The following is a 17,730-nucleotide window of genomic DNA, read 5'->3' as shown; positions in this document are numbered from 1 at the left end:
GCAAAGATTAGACTTGCTGAGGCTGTACCCAGACAGGATTGGTGCTTGAAAATTGACCAAAGCCTGATTGATAGGCAGCACTAATGTGTCCTTCACATCATGAGCTGCTGTCCAGTGTTTTTCCAACACTCATTGTATGGATAACTAGCCAGCAGTGTGGTCAGGAGCTAGAAATTTGTGCCATGTATGTTAATTCATCAGCTAAGGCCTGCGCCCAGTGAATATCAGCCTAAGTGAGGTTGAAGCAATCCGTTTCTCAGACTGTCTTCTGCCTAACCATAGAGGACACATTGCATGGTAGTGGTGCAGCATCCCTCTAAGTGGAGCTAAACTGATCTAAAAGCCCCATGCTAGTAGCCTCTAAGATCTAGCAGCTGTGAGCGCTGAAATGAACATTAATAATTATAACATGAATTTCGTATTTGGTTTAACATATCAAATGTACTAACGTGAAAATTAATGTGTAACGTGAAAGGTGCCTACTTGATTGGCCACCATTTACGAAGTTATTCATAAATAATGTACTAACATCTATTAAGAGTTTATATATTTCTGAAAATGCACTACTCCGTCATACTTATAGTTAAACGTCATGAATTTTATTTGTGCTAACTAAGAAAGGCCTCAAGTTAGCAAGGCCGCAGCTAGAATTGCATGTCTGCTACATTTTCTAAAGTTGCAACGTTAGAATGATGTCATGTCTGCTGTATAAGACATCATTTGTTTGAATCTCAAACTTGTTCAGAACCTGTATTAGTGAAATGTATTTCTTTCGAGGAAATGTGTGTATCTGCAGAATGTTTCTACATCACTGTAACTGTTGATTCGAAGTGCATTGGACCCACTGATGATGAATGGAAGGTTCAACAAGTTGATTCTTATTGTAGCGAATGGACGTACACAAATGGAGAAGAACCAATCATCTACATGTGAATGTTTAACTAATACCTCTCCGATATGTAGTAAATTTGTAATTGGACAATCTTTCTTTACGAGATACCTCTGACCAATAACAATTCCGGTGTATCCGCACCGTTTCTGAAGTTAGGGATGTTATTATTTCTAAACCTTCGTCTGCACAACTTCTCTGTGATGTTAGTCACTTTGACTCTCTCCCACTTTGACACTTGCCAGTTTGCCTACTGACGTTCTGGTATTTTTTTATTTTTGAGTTATTTTTCCTGCTCCATGCAATGATGCTGGTGCTTACTTTAGCGCTTAATGCTTAGAGACTAAAGCGCTCTTCTGCCTACCTTAGATACTTAACTGTATGGTTTAGAGAACTTAGTGCCCAAATGCAGAACCGTTCCCCCATTCCCTTTCCTGTCTTGATGCTGTTTCCCCCTGTTGAAGTCTGCTCCGCTTGCTAAATCCCAAGGAAAGGTATAATAATATAATGTTTACTATTGATATGTCTTTATTTTCTAGGTGCCAACTGCTGCTTTTGATAGAGCCATAGTTAGTTGTTTTCTAAATTCATGTTACTAAACTTTTGTGTGAAGCCCAACATGCTAATGCTAATCTTGAGCTAGTGAGGTGTTCCTTCTATTCCTATGCCTTTTTGACAACAAATTGAAAACATTCCATTGCTGATCAATTGTATGTTATTACTCCTGCACAATTACTATTACTATTGATTTGTACTGTTGCTGGTGAGAGAATAGTTATTGCAGCTTTGATAAAATTGAGATTCTTTAGGCGTTTTGGTCAACCTGTGTTTCTGTATTTTTAGCACATGTTTTTGAGACTAATTTACGTGATCTTCGCTTGGTTAATATAGGGTGGTTGTAGGAGGCTGGCCTAGTTTGTAGTGGGTACCACAGGTACTTACACCTTATTCCAGGTCCAGTTATTCCTTTTTAGTGAAATGTAGTCAGCGTCTAGAAGCCAGGCTGTCTAGAAGTAGCTGTAGGCACAGCAGCCAAGGCTGAACTAGGGGACATGCAAAGCTCTTCCAATACCACTGTAGTCACACAGTACTCACACACAAGAAAGACAATACTCAGTGTTACCAAAAATAAAGGTACTTTATTTTAGTGAAACAAGGCCAAAAATATCTTAAAGGCTATACTCTCTTAGGGGGTAAGTATTGCACACAAAATATACACTAGTAACCAAAATCAGGTAAGTAAACAGTCATAAAATAGTGCAAATAGTAAATCACCATAGGCTAGAATGGGCCTAGGGGCAACACAAACCATATACTAAAATACTGTAATGCGAAAGTCGATTTCCTACCTAGGCAAGAGTAGTGTGTAGAGTGGTGCTGGGAGTGTAAGAAAACACCAAAGGTAAGTAAAGCACCCCGCCCCAGAGCCCAGGAAAGCAGGAGTAAAGTACAGCAAGTTTCCTCAGCACACACTAGGAGTCGTGACAACAGATTATGCAAAAACCAAGCAAGACTGCAAGACCCCAACAATGGATTCCTAGACCTGAAAACCTGTGGAGAAAGGAGACCAAGTCCAAGTACAGCTGAAGAGCCCAGAAGTAACAGGAGCCCCTACTAACCCGGATGAAGGTGCACAAGTGGATTCTCCGGTTAGAAGAAAAAGTCAGAGATGCACCAAAGAAGACAGCTGAGGGTTCCTGTTTGGTGCAAGAGATTTCCCACGTCGAGTAGAAGACTGCCGACTGGATTTCGTCGTTGGATTCCGCCAACAAGCCTTGCTCATGCAAAAGACGTGTTTGGTTGGAAAATGTGCTACATGGACCCAGGAGGGAGCTGGAGATCTTAACTTGGACTGAGGAGACCTAGGAACTCTCAGCACTTCAGCGAGCCTTCAAAAGACCAGGTAGCACCCACAGGAGTCCCAGGACATGGGGACAAAGGAGTTGCAAATCATGGTGATCGCAGCACTACACAAAGGGATCCCATGCTGCCAGAGAACAGCTCAGGGAGCTGAGCATCACAGGATAGAATGCTGTGGACCTGGACTATGCTGTGAATGAAGGATTCTTTGGAGAAGCACACAGAAGCCCTAGGAGCCGCAAAACACGTGTTGCACAGGGGCATTGTCTGGCTTGGGGAGGCAAGATCTTACCTCCACCAAATTTGGATAGCTGGACATTTGGGCAGTCTGGCTCACATCAGTCCACCACCTGTTTTCCAGGATCCATGCTTGTCGTCAGGAGAGGGGACCCAGAGTACTGGTCATTACTGCAGAGAGGTGCCTGCTGAAGCAGGGAAGTGACTCAGTCACTCCATGGGAGATTCCTTTGGTCCTTCTGGTGCAAGATGAAGACAAGCAGTCCTCGAACTGTGCACGGCCTGGAAACTGTTGGAGCTGAAGTTAGAGTTGCAGTTGTAGAGTTCCTGGAGCAGTTCTGTGGTTGATCTCACAGTAGAAGGTGAAGCAGAGGTTGCAGATGAGTTCTGCTGGAATCTTACAAAACTGAATCTGAGGAAACACCCAGAGTAGCAACCCTAAATAGCCCTGAGAGGGAGATTGGTCACATAACCAGGTAAGCACCTATCAGGAGGGGGTCTCTGATGTCACCTGCTAGCACTGGCCACTCCATTGCTCCCAGAGTTCTCGGACCATCCTGAAAACAAGAGGGCAGAACCCAGGAATACTCTGGAGGAGCTCTGGGCACCACCCCTTGGATGGTGATGGACAGGGGAGTGGCCACTCCCCTTTCCTTTATCCAGTTTCACGCCAGAGCAGGGACTGGGTGTCCCTGAACCGGTGTAGACTGGATTATGCAAGGAGGGCACCCTTCAAAGCATTTCCAGAGGCTCTGGGAGGATACCCCTCCCATGTCTGTAACACCTATTTCCAAAGGGAGAGGGTGTAACACCTCTGTCCCAGAGGAAATGCTTTGTTCTGCCTTAATGGGATGGGGCTGCCCAAGGCCCAAGAGGGCAGTAGCCTGTCTGTGAGGTGGCAGCAGCTGGTGCTGCAGTGCAAACCTCAGAGAGCTGGTTTGGCAGTCCTGGCGGTCCATGGTGGAGCCCCCAGGGTGCATGGAATTGGCCCCCCAATACCAGAATCAGATTGGGGGTACAATTTCTCAGTCTTAGACACCTTACATGGCCATATTTGGGGTTACCGTTGTGAAGTTACATTTATGTATTGACCTAAATGTAGTGCACATTTATAATGGTGTCCCGCACTCACGAAGTCTGGGAAATTGGTCCTGGACAATGTGGGGCACCTCTGCTAGTGCAGGAGTGCCCACACACACAGTAACTTTGCACCTAGCCTTCGGGAACTGAAGGATAGACATATAGGTGACTTATGAGTTACCTGGTGCAGTGAAAACGGCTGTGAAATAGAGCTTGCACTATTTCACTCAGGCTGCAATGGCAGTCCTGAAGAAGTGTTTGTATGAGCTCTTTGTAGGTGGTAAAAGAAATGCTGCACCTCATAAGGATCTCCTGGAACCCCAATGCCCTGGGTACCATACTGGGGACTTATAAGGGAGATCCAGTATGCCAATTTGAAGTGAAATATGGAGTCACTAGACTGTAGTGACAAATTTAGAAACAGAGACAGCATGAGCACTTGAGTTCTGGTTAGCAGGTCTCCAGTGACACAGAGAGGCATACTGACAGCACAGTAAAACATTCTGGGGGTCATTCTGACTCCCGCTGGCTGCGGTAACCGCCCGGCCGGCGGGAGCCGCCAGAAGACCGTTCCGCGGTCAAATGACCGCAGCGGTCATTCTGAGTTTCCCGCTGGGCGGGCGGGCGACCGCCAAAAGGCCGCCCGCCCGCCCGCCCGCCCGCCCAGCGGGAAACCCCCTTCCACGAGGATGCCGGCTCTGAATGGAGCCGGCGGAGTGGAAAGGGTGCGACGGGTGCAGTTGCACCCGTCGTGATTTTCAGTGTCTGCTTGGCAGACACTGAAAATCTTTGTGGGGCCCCCAGGGGCCCCAAGTCACCCGTTACCGCCAGCCAGGTTCTGGCGATCAAAACCGCCAGAACCAGGCTGGCGGTAAGGGGGTCGGAATCCCCATGGCGGCGCTGCCTGCAGCGCCGCCATGGAGGATTCCCCAGGGCAGCGGGAAACCGGCGGGACACCGCCGGTTTTCCGTTTCTGACCGCGGCTGTACCGCCGCGGTCAGAATGCCCATGGATGCACCGCCAGCCTTTTGGCGGTGCATCCGCGGTCCCCGGCCCTGGAGGTCCATGACCGCCAGGGTCGGAATGACCCCCTCTGACATATAGGCTGCAAACTATGAGCACTGGGGTCCTGACTAGCAGGATCCCAGTGAGACAGTAAAAACACACTGACAAACAGGCAGAAATTGGTGGTAACATGCCAAGAAAGATGGTACTTTCCTACAGTAATAAACATTTCAGTTGATACAAAAAGTTGTGGTTATTTGTGACCAAATGGGTCATGGTGCGTATAATTATTGTCTCTAATGAATTGAATTGTTTTATTATGGTGATGTTTATATGATATAATGGTATGCTCATCTTAACAGAGTCAAAAGGTTCATCTGCCTTCGGATGCGTCTCCTTACTAATTATTTTAACTAAACCAATAAGGCCTGACGTGCTCACAAGATTTGGTAGCAGAGGATGGTTATGTCTGTTTAAGAGCATGTCATTATATATATTGAGTTTGTTCTCTTTAAAGATTTTTTTTTTGATTCAATGATGCTAAATAGAGAAAAGATGTCCCCTTAAATGTCCAAGGTGACTTTCCCCAGTCGTTGGAGTTTGCCTATGCTTGTTTGAAGATGTTCTCATCATTCTATTTGAAAAGGTGAATGGAGTAGGTTATGCGCTTGCACAGCTTTTGCAAATTGCAGGTGAATTGAGTTGTTTGTGAGGGTTTAGGGAGTTTGCACACGCTGAAGTGTAAGAGTAGGGAAGTCGGTGAACTTCACATGTGTGTGGCGCTTTGTGCTAAAAAAATTGTCCATGTGGTTGTTGCTATATGAGCCCTGCGAGGTCGAAGACTCTGGAGTATATTGAGAAGTGTATGAGACACTTGGTTTTGCTGTAATTTGTCTCTTTAATTGGCTAATGGGGCGTGGTTGGCAAGTCGAGATTGTGTGTTGAATTGAACAAAAGGTTTTTCAACAGATTTGGGGAGTCACCAAGTGCACCAGGACTGACCCATTGATCTGATTGAGAGAAAGAATAGCTGTTAGAGCGAAAGCCATCAGTGAAAAATCCGTAAGTTCCTGAAGCGATTGTGATTACCCTACCTGTAGTAAACAAACAAATTGTTTTTTGTTGAAGTGCTTGCAATAATTTTGCAGTAGTTTTGTATGAATCTGAGCCTAGGAGGACAAGGCGCAAGACTTTGTCAGCCTCTGAGTGTGTGCGTGTGACGTCATTGGAGCCGCACTGGGATAGGTTGGTTAGTGAGAAGGGTCACGCATGAATTGGTGGACAACCGTGAGGCGCAATTGGATGAGAAGGTAAACGAAGAGGATTGTGGGATTAAAAGTCAGTTTCTGATTATGTAATTTTATGAAACAAATTTGTGAAAATAAAGTTTTTCAAAGTTTTAAAAAGTGCACTTAGAGGAGATGAGTATATTCCTGCTAGAATAGGAGAAGTTTGTATGCCAGAAAGTACTCCAGCTTGTATCGTAATCGAGGAGAAAAGTATTGGAGCATGCCTTTGGTTAAAACATTGGTGCAAAATCACAGAAAAGAAAGGGAGTCTAGTGTTTCCTGAAAATGGAACCTTTAATTTGAGAATTGTGGATAATTTAAGACAAGTGATGTATGATTTAAAAACGCCACCAAGACCAGCTCAGTTTGAAGCATTAGTGATCTGGGAGGTAGAAGCCAGACAACAGCGTAAAAAAGTGGGAAGGGCAGAGAAGACACTAGCGGAAGCTAGGTGGGACAATGAACAGCAATACATGAGGATAGATACTTTACAGAGAATTAGAATGTTTCCTGCAATATCACAGGACAGTGAGAAAGAAGCTAAGAAGGCTTCTAGAAAATCAAACAGGAACCCATCTGAGGATGGAGAGCAGAAATTAAAGGAGACCTGGAAGACCTGGAAGCCTTCGACTCCTGATGAAGATTCAGATGATGATGAGTTTATTTTACAGTTATTGAGAAATAGGCAGTGGCGGCAGTCAATATAAGTAAAAGTAACATTAAAAAAACAACAACGATCCAGTGGAAGGTTGACCAAATCCATAGGTATAATCCCTAGGGGAACATATAGGTATACTTCTGAGAAACTTAAGATAACCAATATCTCGAGTCAGCAAGTAGGTGCAGATACGAGGGTGCCTGCAGGGAGGTAATATGCTTCTGCATATTATATCGACTGCCGCCACTGCCTATTTCTCCTTTTTCCCTCCCCTTAGAGTGTGACTATAAGGGGACACTCCCCCTCCTGGAATCTGGGGCTAGTAGCCTTTAGACTTGGGGTAAGACATAACGCTCTTGGTACATATCTTACACTTGTTTGCATTGCATGACTTTGGCTTGCTGTGTCACACCTGTGTGTGTTTTGCTGTGCTGTGTTTGTTACGAGACGTTAATTACGCTTCTGTTTCCTTAGGCCTACGTTGGGTAGTTCCTTGCCACAGGTAGGCCACATTATTTTTTCTTATTTTTCTGCACCCACTCACTTACTGAGTGTTGGATGTCTCTGCATTGTATGATGTTTAGGGATCCTAGGCCCTGAAGAATGCCCCCAGACCTTCCTTGGCTCATTGTAGAGGGCAGAAACATGTCGTCCATTTTTTTTTAGATAGGTGACCCAGTGAGTCATTGTCCTCACCCTGGCGTCCCACCCTTGATTTTAATACACCAGCAGACACCATTATTAAAAGTGTAGATTGCACACCAGTAACTGCCTAGGTGTTTTTATATTTTTCCCTAGCTTAGCTGGATCCCGCTTATTCCAGATAACACTAATTTACGCACTCCCTCCCGTTCTTTTAACTGTGAGGTTGAGTCCGCCCAGGTGGCACTGTCCTACCTGGGTGGGGCTAGGTGGTCATATGATGAAGCATGACACTATATAGTGTGTGAGACCACCTAGTCCGTTTAGGAAATCCCCTTCCCTGCCCTCACCACTCTACAGCACACACACTCCGTTCGCATACCCACTAAGGTCTAGGAGCCCCTGGATAATCTCCCTTGGGGTGAGCTCCTCATTTCAAGTGATCCCCATACCCTTTTGTGTTTTTGGCTTTACAAGCAGGGAGTTAGTATGGGTCGATCCCTTTGAACCGTTTAGTCCAATCTCCCTGACTCTCCTTTTGTGTCATGGAAATTTTCAGCCTCAGCAGCAGCAGGAAACATGCAGTTTGAAAGTCAAGGCAGAGGTAGAGGTTGGGAGGAATGAGAAATGTAAATCATGGCCTGATTTAAATACAGTAATGATACAAGGAGAGCCACAGGGAAAGTGAATGTTCCCTTGTCATGCTTGCGGAAGCCTCGGGCATTGGAAACTGGAGTGCCCGATGGTAAAACAGGGAAGTGTTATTCAGCAAGTGAATTATGTCATTCCTTTCCAGAATGTGAGAGGGACAAGAATGAGAGGTCCAAATCCAAATTTTCAGAATATTGTGAATCTGATGCAAGATTTCCAGCCCATGCAACCCGTACAGCCGTTGCGAGTACATGTCCCCCAGATACAGCAGATGCAACCTCAGCTGCAAATGGTGCATTGACAACAAATTCAAATACCTCAACCCCTTATGGATCAGCAGCAGGTGATGCTTTCTCAGATGGTTAGAGGTCGAAGATTTAATCGAAGTAATAATACTGTACACCAATTTCCCCTACCAGTGAGAATAGATAAAGGATGATTGGGTAAATGAGAGTTCAGATGAGGAAGAAAGTGTGTTAGCTGCTTCATTAGAAGTAGATTAGAAAGGTCACACATTAAGGGAAAGGTAAATGGTCACAAAGTCTCATTTGTGGTCGACACTGGAGCCACACGCTCTACAGTAAGAACTGCAGAAGTTCCAGACCTGTCCTTATCAGGGAAGACCGTTCAAATTGTAGCAGTTACAAATCAATATTTGACAAACCCAATTACAGAACCAGTCTGGGTTAAATTGGCAATTTTAAAGATTTGCACAAATTTGTAGTCTGTGATTCAAGTCCTGTGTCCTTACTGGGAAGGGATTTATTGTGCAAAACAAAATGCTCAATTACTTGTTCAAACAATGAAATTGAAATTCAGACAAACTGTGATGATGAAGATGACCCAATACTTAATGGTGACAATGACACAGTGAATGAGGAATTTCCTTTGATTAGTTTCTTTCCAGTTTTTGCTGTGAAAGATCTTGCTTCTGATTTACAGAAATCTGTTGTGTCGAAGGTATGGGATCTTTCAGGAAAAGAGATTTGTTTAATAAAAGGGGTTGAGCCAGTTAGAGTCACAGTTAAACCTAATGCAGTTTTTCCACAAACCTCCACAATACCACTTGCCAAAGGATGCAATTGAAAGTGTGATACCAATAATAGCAGAATTCACGGACAAAGGAATTTTAAAAGAAGTGTTGAGCAGCCGTGTAATTCACCAATAATGGGACTGCGCAAGCCCTGTGTGAATATTTGAATTGTTCAGGATTTAAGAAAAATAAATGACATTGTGGTTAAATGTTGTCCAGTGGTGCCAAATCACGCTGTGATTATGTTCCAAATCCCATGCGATGCTGAATTGTTCACTGTAGTGGACCTGTGTCAGCGTTCTTTTCGGTGCCTCTTCATGAGGACAGCAGATATCTCTTCTTTTTCAAATTCTTATATAAAGTCTACTGTTGGTGTAGAAATCCACAAAGGTTTTCAGAGTCACCATCCATTTTGAACTAGATCTTGAAAAAGAATTTAGAATCATTAGTGATGCCTTATCAGTCAACAGTGGCACAGTTAATTGATGATCTACTGATCGCGTCCAAAATGAGAGAAGTGTGTAAATACGATACAATTGCATTGCTGAACTACCTAAGAGATAATGGTTATTAAATGTCTCCGGCTAAATTGCAGTACTGTCAGAAGGAAGTAAAATATTTGCGTCATTTGATTGAGAAAGGCATCAGGAAAATCTCGAGGGAGGGTTGCAACCATATTGCAGATGCCAGCCCAAACTACCCAGAAAGATGTGAGGATGTTTTTGGGAATGGAGAGCTACTGTTGCCAATGGATCCTGACTTTTTCAGTAATTTCAAAGCCCCTGCAGAAACTGACTCACAAGGATGTTTCTGATCCTTTATTGCTAGATCAACCCCGTATGAAAACATTTACTGATTTGAAAGAGTTTGAGCCAAGCTCCAACTTTGGGTATGCCTGATTACCCAAAACCCTTTCTATTGTTTTGTCATAAACGTGTTGCATGTTCTTTGTCTGTTTTGAATGAAACTCATGGCAGTGTGAATCACCCAGTGGCATATTCTTCAGCCACTTTGGATCCGGTTGCAGCAGCCTTACCAGGTTATTAGCGATCCGTTGCTGCAGTTGAGCAGAGCCTCACTCTGAGCGAAAGTATTGTCATGGGTTATCCCCTTACTATAATGGTTCCCCATTCTATTGAGATCTTGCTCACAAGATCCAAAACTCAGTACCTGGTTAACCAGATATGAGACTGCCATCCTAGGATCTCCTAATGTGACAAGTAAAAGATGTACAGTGCTTAACCCAGCAAATTTACTTCCAAATAAGAATGTTAACATTGATAAAATGAAAGATGCTGAGCATGTTGTGTAGAAATGACTGAATTGTGCACAAAACCAAGGTCTGACATTAGAGATACGTGTTTGGAAGAAAATGATCATATTGTTTTTGTTGATGGTTCCTGTCTGAGAGATAATATGGGTTCATTGAGAGAAGAATATGCAATGGGTACCATCTCTGGCATTCTGCAAGCGTCATGGCTTCAGGAAGTATTTTCTGTACAAGTGGCAGACTTGGTAGCTCTTACTAGAGCATGCCATATTCCAACCCAATTGAAAGTTGCCATTTACACTGATAGTCAATATGGATTCGGCATTGTGCACGATTTTGGTCAATTGTGGCACAAAGAAGGTTTCTGACCTCATCTGGCTCACCAGTAAGAAACGGTGAAAGAATACATGAACTGTTGCAAGCGATTCAGTTGTCCAAAAAAGTTGCTATGGTAAAATGCAGTGCACATCAAAGATCACAGGATTGTGTGTCATTGGAAATGAATATGCAGATTAAGTCACAAGGTTTTGCTCCTTGAACGGTATATCATTCAAGGATAAGTGGGAATTGTTACTTGAGATTGATGAGAGCTATCCAAAATATGCAATGCACATTATTGACACATTAGAAGAGTTAAAAACTTTACAGGATAATGTGTGAAAGGAAGAGCGTAGAGATTGCCAAAAATTGAAATGCATGCAAAGAGATGATGATATTTGGGTGTCTAGTGAAGGGAAGGTGGTGCTGCCTAAAAGCCTGCTGACTCAAATGGCTAGGAACTATCATGGTCAGACTCACGTGGGAAGGGAGGGGATGGTCAGAACATTGAAACAGTTCAGGTTTAATCCAAACAGAACAATGAAGTGATCAAATTGCTATGTTCAGCTTTAAACATTGAGTGAAACTGTACTGTGGTTACCGCCCTGAAGCCTCAGGACTTGTAGAGCAAATGAATGGTACCTTGAAATCGACAGTTGCAAAAATGTGTGCATCCCCAAATCTGAAATGGACTTATGCATTACCACTAATTCTGATGTCGATGAGAAGTACGCCTGACAAGAAAACAGGATTGTCGTCTCATGAAATCCTCATGGGAAGAGCCATGAGATTGCCAGCTGTCCCTACAAATGCTCTTGTGAACATTACAGATGATATGGTATTGGACTTCTGCAAAGGCCTGGCTGATGTAGTTCGCTCTTTCTCTCATCAGGTGGAGGCTACCACATTACAACCATCTTAAGACTAAGGCCACAACCAGAGAGCAGGTGACCGGGTTGTGATACGAAAGCACGTGAGAAAATTGTGTTTGGAACCTCGGTGGAAAGGTCCTTACCAGGTGGTATTAATCACTACCATGGCTGTGAAGTGTGCTGCACTTCCGAACTGGATCCATGCCAGCCACACACGGAAGGTACCCAATCCTACAGAGCAAGAAGAAGAGTTGTTGAGAGTAAAACCAACATCCAGACAAACTCCAAACTCGGAGAAAAGAGGAACTGAACTGAAAACAGTGCCGGAGCACCATTCAACTGATTTGCCCACTCCTGTGAGAGACGAAGTGGAAGAAATACAGGAGAATGACAATGAACCAACTTCAACTAGAAGAATAGGAAAGCCTGATCAGAGGAGGGCTTTCCCAGAAGCAGACGATTCTCAAAAACTGACCAAAGAAACAACTGACTCCAGCGGGAAAGGATTTGAGGCAGATCAAAGCCAAAATAGATTTGACTCCTCCTGAACTGGCTGCGGGAACATCAAAAGAAGATAACTTGTGTCCAATACTGAAAAGAGCATTGACAAAATCATTGAAAGGTGACAAGTGGGCAGAATCAAGGTCAAAGACAAAGAAGATAAACTTGGTACCACCAATTCATGAAGAAGTTGACACCACCAGAAAAGAAGATCTGAGTGACGGTGAATTAAGTGAAGAATGAAAATTGAAAAGGAAGACAATTGTGAACCAAAGATATTCAGGTCCTGACTGGGCATATGAAACTACCAACGAATGACCAGAAGAATTTTTGAGTTTTTGTTTTGATCAAGACATTCCAGGTGAACATTTTGGCACGTAAAGAAAACTGATGAACTGAACTGTTGAGAAACTTTAAAGTAAGAAAGTGTAAAGAAAGGTACTATTAGAAATTTTCCAGAAAAAAGACTTGGATAACCTGATTTTTTATAAGCTGCTAAACTGATTTTGACAACTTGACTGATTTTTGACCAGATGATCCTGAAAGTAAGACTGAAAGTTGTAAATATTTTGCAGAAGATTGAAGATTGTTTTGTTTTTTGATTTTTTTTTTTCTGCATTTTTACTTTCTGATTTTATACTAGACCATGAGTAACCTTAACCAGCAAGGTAGAAAGAATGGGTGCTGTAAAAACATGAGTATTGGTCTGGCGACTGTTTATGTGATAATATGCCTGATAGTGATTGTGAGTCTGTCTGTTCTTGATACAGATGAAGCCAACCATACCACATCTGTAGAGACTACTACACTCTCAAGAGTAGATAAGTTTAAGTTAGATGAGAAATATCTGCACGTAGACAATACACAGGGAGAACTTCCTTCTAATGTTTTCTATTGCTTATTGCGTGACTATGTTGACACAATGGATGCGAAAGAGTGTTATGCTTGTGCACATATTTCAGCCTCTGTTGAGGAGGGAGTAACCTATCATAGTCTGCCTTTAACCTATGGCATACGTTCTAGCCTTTTACTAACAAGATTCTATAACCAGGAGTATTTACAATATTTCTACTCTAAATAAGGTATAGTGTTTTCTTTTGATTCTATAATTAAGTACCTGAGTAAGGAAGCTAAGGAATATAACATAGAAATAGTGAGAGGATTCTTTGAGCCTAAGGAATATAACATAGAAATAGTGAGAGGATTCTTTGAGCCTACATTAACATTTGGGACGGCATATGTTCATAGGAACAATCTGACATCCTTACTAATACCAGTAAAAAATAGTTTTTTTTAGATCACACAGAAGACAGGAGAAGAGCATTAAAGGGAAAAATGGATAAGGGATTAGTTCTGCGAAAACCTGGAAATAACTATGCATTTACTGACCTCTCTAAGCAAGGGAGATTAGCTTTAGATGCACTACATGTAGGTAAGCTTTGTATATATATATAGGCCACAGTCATCTGTAGATAGAATATTTGTGGGAACGAGTGAATGCAGACGTGTTTTTGTTTCAGAATAAATGGGCGTTTATGTTGAATGGTCAGGATCCAGCAGTGCCTGGAATGTATTATATCTGTGGGACAAATGCATATTACTGTCTTCTTAGAGGATGGTATGGCACATGTTATTTGGGGATAGTCTTCCTGAAAATGTACTAACTTGTAGACTTGAGTAAATTATCTAAAATGACTGATTTACCACACAAGAGACAAAAGCGAGAATCGGTCTCTAGCATTATTGGAGATATATTTGGAGCAATAATTCCTTCAGTGGGAGTTGTTTTGAATTCTATTAAAATTCAACTGTTGTGTATAACATGCTGACAGATTTTTCAGGAGCCATTGTCCTCATGGACAAGGAATTGGCTGTAGTAAGAGCTGTGACTCTTCAGAACCGTCTTGCATTAGACATCCTTTCAGCAAAGGAGGGCGGAGTTTATAAATTGCTTAGTCCACAACATTGTTGTTCATATATACCAGACAACAGCAAAGCAATTAGAGGCTTTATTAATAATCCAACCAGAGATAAACTGATTTGAAAGAACCAGCATAACCTACTTTATGGGAAAATGCTGGCAAAGGATTTGCTTCTGTGGCCAATTGGCCTGACAACCTGGAAAGGAGTCTTAATAAAAACAATATGACTGTTTTTGATTATTGTAATTTGTCATATTGGAATATGGGGAATACCTAAATTGTATAATGTGATTAAAATGAAAAGATTGAAAAAGAATCAGAGGAGGTGGAAATTAAAATGAAAAAAGTATTTAGGGAACATTTGAGGGGAAAATGTGCAAGAGACAACATTTTGAGAAAAATTGTGTAACAAAATAAATAAAAGTATTTGAAATATAAGTGTGATGACATATATAGTCATCAGAGGAGAGATTGTGAGCGCTGAAATTAACATTAATAATTATAAAGTATATTTTGGTTTAACACTTATGTGAAAATTAATGTATAACATGAAAGGTGCCTACTTGATTGGCCACCATATACAAAGTTATTCATAAATAATGTAATAACATGTATTAAGAGTTTGTATATTTCTGAACATGCACTACTCTGTCATACTTACAGTTAAACGTTATGAATTTAATTTGTGTTAACTAAGAAAGGCCTCAAGTTAGCTAGGCCGCAGCTACAATTGCATGTCTGCCAAATTCTCTAAAGTTGCAACATTAGTAGAATGATCTCATGTCCATTATATAACACATCCTTTGTTTGAATCTCAAACTTATTCAGAACTCGTAATAATGAAATGTATTTCTTTCGAAGAATGTTTCTACATCACTGTAACTGTTGACTTGAAGCGCATTGGAAATGGTATTTCTAGACCTTCATCTGCACAACTTCTCTGCGATGCTAGTCAGTTTGACACTTGCCAGTTTGCCTTCTGGCGTTCTGGTATTTTATTATTTTTTAGTTATTTTTCCTGCTCCATGCAATGATGCTGGTGCTTACTTTAGCGCTTAATGCTTAGAGACTAAAGCGCTTTGCTGCCTGCCTTAGATACTTAACCTGATGGTTCAGAGAACTTAGTGCCCCAAATTCAGAACCATTCCCCCTTTCCCTTTCCTGTCTTGATGCTGTTTCCCCCTGTTGAAGTCTGCTCCGCTTGCTAAATCCCAAGGAAAGGTATAATAATATAATGTTTACTATTGAAATTTCTTTATTTTCTAGGTGCCAACTGATGCTTTTGATAGATCCATAGTTAGCTGTTTTCCAAATTCATGTTACTAAACTTTTGTGTGAAGCCCAACATGCTAATGCTAACCTGTAGTTAGTGAGGTGTTCCTTCTCTTCTATGTCTTTTTGACAACAAATTGAAAACATTCCATTGCTGATCAAACGTACGCTATTATTACCTGCTCAATTACTATTCCTATTGATTTGTACTGTTGCTAGTGAGAGAATATAGAGAGCTAATTGTAGCTTTGATAAAATTGAGATTCTTTAGGTGTTTTGGTTCAACCTGTGTTGTTTCTGTATTTCTATCACATGATTTTGAGACTAATTTACATGATCTTAGCTTTGTTAATATACGGTAATTAACATTTTTATTGATACAAAAAGGACTGGTTATTCGTGATCAAATGGGTCATGGTGCACATAATTATTGTCTCTAATGAATTGAATTGCTTTATTATGGTGATGTTTATGTGATGTAATGGTATGATCATCTTAACAGATTCAAAAGGTTCACCGGCCTTAGGACCCGTCTCCTTACTAGTTATTATAACTAAATCAATAAGGCCTGACATGCTTACATAGCTAAACTTCTCTCTGCTAGATTTTAAGTGGCAACATGACCAAGCAGCTTGCTGACCTGACCTGTTCAGATGGACTGATTGCAGTCTATTAAGGGAGGCAGGCAGGAATGATATCAGTGGGACAGGAGGTGATGGAACCGTGTTTTTATAAAGCAAGCAGAGCCAAGTCTCAACAAACTATACAAATTGTCTCTATTGTCTCTGGGGGAATAAAGATAACATTTCCTTTCCATTGGATCAAATATTATTTTGTAGGTCATTAAATAAAGTAGTTTTGTTAAAAACATTTGTATTTGCCTTCTCGCAAAGAAAACTAGTCATCCATAACTTCAACAAATGAAGCACTTCTTTCCATAGGACAGCTCAAATCATACTATATATATGTATATACATAGGCAAACAGGTTTCATAGCAAAATAACTTATTGTTCCACCCTGTACTTCCCATTGACCAATCCCCTGGTGAACCACCATATGCTTAAAAGTTAATTCAGCCATACAGTCACGAGGTAGAGTCTCATCAAAGCTGATAAGGTCATAATCGTTTTGTCAGGACACCAATACTTTCACAAATGTGCAAAGGAATCCTCTACTTTTGTATGCAACCCTTGCTGCTTGTATGTACTGGTCCATGCTTAAATAGTATCTGATTTTTACACAAGAGGCTCCTCTCATTCTCTTGCAATATCCCTTTTAGCAATCAGGATCACTGAAAGAAGCACATTGGGAAGACAAGTTACCTGAGAATGCAAAATACACCTTATCGAGTAGTAGTGAACAAAGCAAACTGGTTACTATACTTCAGGCCTGGACTGTCCGTTTCTTTAGGTCTCAACTACGTGAGTGCCTGTTTGCTCACTTGCATGACTTTTGTGTTGAGAAATGGGCTTGGAGCCTCCCCATTGCTTACTATTTATGATCTTCAATGTCACTCATTTGCTGCCTTCTAATTAGGCAGCTTATGCCAGGCATCACTTCCATTTCTTTCAGTGGAGCAGGGACCAACCACTGATTAATTCATATGGACTAGGCACCTTCTGCTGCTGGCACTGTGATTAAGGTACTGTTTGTTATTTTTTCTTTGCTCTTCTCCTGCCTCAATCACAGCACCAGCAGCAGATGGCCCGTCAGCACTGCTGTCCTTGTCGTTTTATTTCCTGCAGCGCCAACAATACCCAAACGTATTGGAGTGCTCTACATAAGCTCCAGTGGCAAGGTTGAAAATTATTTTGATTTTTTTTTTTAGGCATATGAAGATTAAGTTGGCTCACAGGATGTTGAGCCAACTCTAATACTTAAACCTGGTCCCCCAGTTCAGAGTCGGAAGCTCTGGCTGTAACACCATCCATGGGTTGTGTCTGCCCCCTCAAACTCTTGCTGCTCTCTCTCGCTTGTGATCTCCTCCTGTCCCCAAGTTTGTCCTCTCTCATTTGATACTTCCCCCGGGCTCTCCCACTATCATCACCCCCGCAATAGTATTATTTTTTAATGTAATGCTAAAAAAACGCCTTTGAGCACCATTACTGATCCATTTTGGATCATAAATAATAAAACAGTAAAAAGGAAAATCATGCACACGCATGTGCGCACACAGCTTTTTTTTTTAGGTCGAGTCTGCAGACAGCATGCATGCACTGTCACTATGGTG

General features: G+C 41.9%; 1 pseudogene; it reads right to left on the bottom strand.

The window, feature by feature from the left end:
• The window catches only part of LOC138249555 (pyruvate dehydrogenase E1 component subunit alpha, somatic form, mitochondrial-like), a 176,299-nt pseudogene that overhangs the window by 30,292 nt on the left and 128,277 nt on the right, over window positions 1-17,730 (bottom strand).

The sequence above is a fragment of the Pleurodeles waltl genome, chromosome 8 (assembly GCF_031143425.1).
Source record: "Pleurodeles waltl isolate 20211129_DDA chromosome 8, aPleWal1.hap1.20221129, whole genome shotgun sequence".
Lineage (NCBI taxonomy): Eukaryota > Metazoa > Chordata > Amphibia > Caudata > Salamandridae > Pleurodeles > Pleurodeles waltl.
This window is presented reverse-complemented; position numbering and strand designations above follow the sequence as displayed.